This window comes from Alexandromys fortis, unplaced genomic scaffold, assembly GCF_014885135.2.
Source record: "Alexandromys fortis isolate MF-2015 unplaced genomic scaffold, M_Fortis_MF-2015_v1.1 scaffold_1, whole genome shotgun sequence".
NCBI lineage: Eukaryota > Metazoa > Chordata > Mammalia > Rodentia > Cricetidae > Alexandromys > Alexandromys fortis.
Window position 1 is genome coordinate 32,408,790 of NW_026067927.1, and position 3,884 is coordinate 32,412,673.

Below are 3,884 nucleotides of genomic sequence, written 5' to 3' on the forward strand. Positions count from 1 at the left end.
TGTCACTACCGTGCACCGTCAGTACACACGCCTGGTTCTGCGCAGTCCTCCCACGCGGTGCTCTCTTGCTCTGGCCTCCCGCCTCCGGCTCCGCCCTCCTCAAGCTCTGGCTTTGGAGTAGCACGGTCTCTGCGGTGGCCACTGGGGCTCCAATGGCGCCTGCTTTTCGCCAAGAGCCTTCAGCTGCCCTCTACCGACAGTTTGTGGAATAGATGGCAAGAAACTGGAATTTTCTGAAAATTCAATGACTCAAAACCATTTCGTTGACAGGACATTGAATTCTTCTGTTTTAAACTGTGCACCCACCCTAGGGCAGTTACTCTCTACCACACTATAAGCCTTAGTTTGTCGCTAGATAGCGTCTTACGTTCTGTTCCTGTAGCTGTGACAAAAGCAGCCTTAGGAGAAATGGGTTTCTTCTGGCTCAGAGATCACGTCAGAGAAGGCAGGACAGCAAACGCCTTAAGCATCTGATTCCCATCACATCCGTAACCAGGACTTAGGGGTGTGGAGGATGCTGCTGCCCAGATCAATGTGTATAGCCCAGGGTCCCCTGCTCAGGAAATGGTATGGCCCACAGTTAGGCCCTTGAATATCAGTTAGGTAATCAAGATAATCTTCCCCACCCGCGTGCCTGAAGTCTCTCTCCCAGGTGAGTCTGGATCCTGTCAACTTGATAACACTAATCACTTGGCAATCTGTCACAGAGAGGTCCCAAGAAATGTCCTGCCAACCATGCCGCGTGAATTAATGCACTCTGTGACAGGAAGTCTTTTTCACCCTTACTTTGTCCTTAGTGGGCCGTAAGAGGACTACAAAACTAGAATGGTTCTCCTCTAAGTTTGGCTTAGCTTTTATAGTCTGTAAACTATGACTTTTCTGTTTAGTAAGTCTCTGGGGTCCTGTAATTTCAGATGACATTGTCCCTTGAAGTTGATTTCCAAAGTAAATCTCTGCCCTGCTAGTCACAGGAAACAGGTGTTTATAAAAATCTTACCTAAAGTGTGCTTTCACCATTTGTAGTTAAGAAAACGTCTTTTTTGTTCCTGAGATTAGCCTGATTCTGGCCTTGAAGCTGTGGCCACTAAAATATGAAGACAGCAGACCACGTTTTAACAGAGCCATTTGAGAGTAGCCTCCACAAATACAGCCCTCCTTCAATTATGTCTATGAGCAGGGTGTCCACTACAGTGCTTGGTGAACAATCACCTGAGCATGATCCCATCCCAGAGTTGTGGAGTCAGAAACAGGATCCCTATGCAGCCATCCTAGACAAATAGGTGGGTTCTAGTTGATGAGAGCCCTTCTCTACAACAACAACAAAAACGTTTGACACCAGAGGTACAAAACTCGTGGTTGATCTCTGACCTTTGCATGCATTTACACACATGTACACCCTCTTGTGCACAGGAAAGAAGAAAGGGAGGGGGAGGGAGGGAGAGAGGGAGGGAGGGAGGGAGGGAGGGAGGGAGGGAGGGAGGGAGGGGGAGGGAGAGAAGATGGACAGACAGACACTGGGGAAAGTGACCCAGAGGAGGGAATCCATATGTAGACAGACTGATGCTGAATCTAAAATCTGAAAGAACACCCAGGCTAACAAGTCAGGTTGCTGCTTGCCATGACAACCAAAATGTAGGTTATCAAGTTAGATGATGAAATGAGGCCCGAGATGTAAACAAGAGAGTTAAAATACCAAAGAGGGAAACACTGTAGGACAAAGCCTATTCCACTTCCGAAGTGGAGCAGGGATCTCTTTGTAGGACTTGACCATTGGAAATCACCATTCCCTCTGAGAACCTGACACAGGAGACCCGGATGCTCTAGCTTCCTATCAGCTGAGAATCCGAAATCCCAGCACAGCACAATTAAAGAGCCTTTGCCGTGAAGGTTGCCAACATAGCAACTATACAGAGAAGAGTGTTCAAACAGCAGCAAACCACGCACCATGCCCAAACCTACATGCCCATGAATGCAGCCTTCAGCTGTTCTCAGATACTTCCAGAGACCTTAAATGGGTAAACCTTTGTTGACAGTAGAAGACCCCGACCTCCCTGCAATGCTGTGACCTAGGCCTTTACCCTACCTACAGGGATCCCATCCAATACCTAGGACCCCTCCTGTGATCTCATTTGAACTCCTTAGTAAACCTTGAGGTTAACTTTAGAAGCCACCAAAAGCAACTGCAAAGTCACTCCATAATGACTCTCTCCTGGGCAGCCCACCCTAGTGCTCCGGAGTGGGCCTCACTCCTTCCCTACATGTCTCCATGCCCACTAACTCCTGTTCTTAAATTTGCTGAAAATGCTTAACAAACAAACTAATCCCCAGCTCTGCTTCCTAATGGCTTGTCCGGAAATTCTTTCCTGCAGGGAAGTCAAGAATTGGGATTGACGTCATAAAGGGCCAGGGAACTGAGGATGGGAGTGGGCTGCAGGCAGTGTGGAGCAGAGCAGTGTCTCCCCCTACTGCTCCTGACTCTGTTACATCCTCTGATGTCCCTCTATGGGTCTGTCCCATTTGCTTTCCCTTGTCTGTCTGTATATTCCCAAACATTGGGACAACTGTAAATACCTATTAAAACAGACTCCAGTCCAGCAGCATAAGTTAAAAAAAAAAAAGGCATATGTTACCAAAGCAAATCTAAACCATCACACCATATCACCCCAAAGTTCTTTCAAATAACATGACCCCACCTCAAAACTTCAGCCTCAGAATCTTCTTTTAATTGAGACACCTCACTCCCAAAACTGCTCATGCTTGTGAGAAGAGAAGCTTCCAACCAAGGCTTCTGAATACTAGGAAGCATCAGAATTATTGGAGAGAGGAGGGAGTCTGTTAACTGCCTTGAACACAGAGTCTTTGGTTTGATTAAATCTGAAACAGGATTCCTGGTAACGGGGCTGGGGCTTACAGCAGAGCTCTAGGTAAGGGATACCCAACCATGTGCAGAGCCAGATAACAGGTGATGGTGGGCTGCTCAATGCTGGGGAGTGTAGGTGGAGGCTGTTCGTTTGTTTCTGGACACCCAGACCCTAAATAATCACACAGAAACTGTATTAATTACAACACTGCTTGGCCAATAGCTTAAGCATATTTCTAGCTAGCTCTTACATCTCAAATTAACCCATTCCTATTATTTTATACTTTATCACAAGGCTTGTGGTTTACCAGCAAGATTTCAGGCCATCTGTCTCCTTCAGCAGCTACCTGGCATCTCTCTTATTCCATCTACTTTCTCCAAGGATTCCGTGTAGATTTTTCCACCATGCCCTATTCTGCCTTGCTGTAGGCCTAAGCATCTTCTTTATTCATTAACCAATAAAAGCAACACATACACAAAAGGACTTCCCACATTATCTCCCCCTTTCTGTCTAAATATAAAAGAAGGTTTTAACTTTAACATAGTAAAATTATATGTACAAAACAGTTATCAAGCAAGAATTGTAGTTAACAATATTTATATCTATGTCATCTTTTACCATAACTAAGGAAAACTATTATTGTAACTATTTTTCAACTCCCTCAAAGACCCCAGCAGGATATAATATTACCTAAGTTAACAGGAAGTGCATTGTAAGCAACCTTCAAAACTCTAGAAGGAGCTAAGTTCAGAGAGGGAAATGATGGAGGTGGGTCATCTGTCTATCTGTTGCTTTCATTGGTTAATTAATAAAGAAACTGCTTGGCCTTTGATAGGACAGCAGCTTAGATAGGCGGAGTAGACAGAACTAAATGCTGGGAGAAAGAAGACAGTGAGACAGACACTATAGCTCTCCTCTCCAAGATGGACGCAGGTTAAGATCTTTCCTGGGAAGCCACCTCTGGTGCTACGCAGATTACTAAGTATGGGTTAAAGCAAGATGTGAGAATTAGCCAGTAAGAGG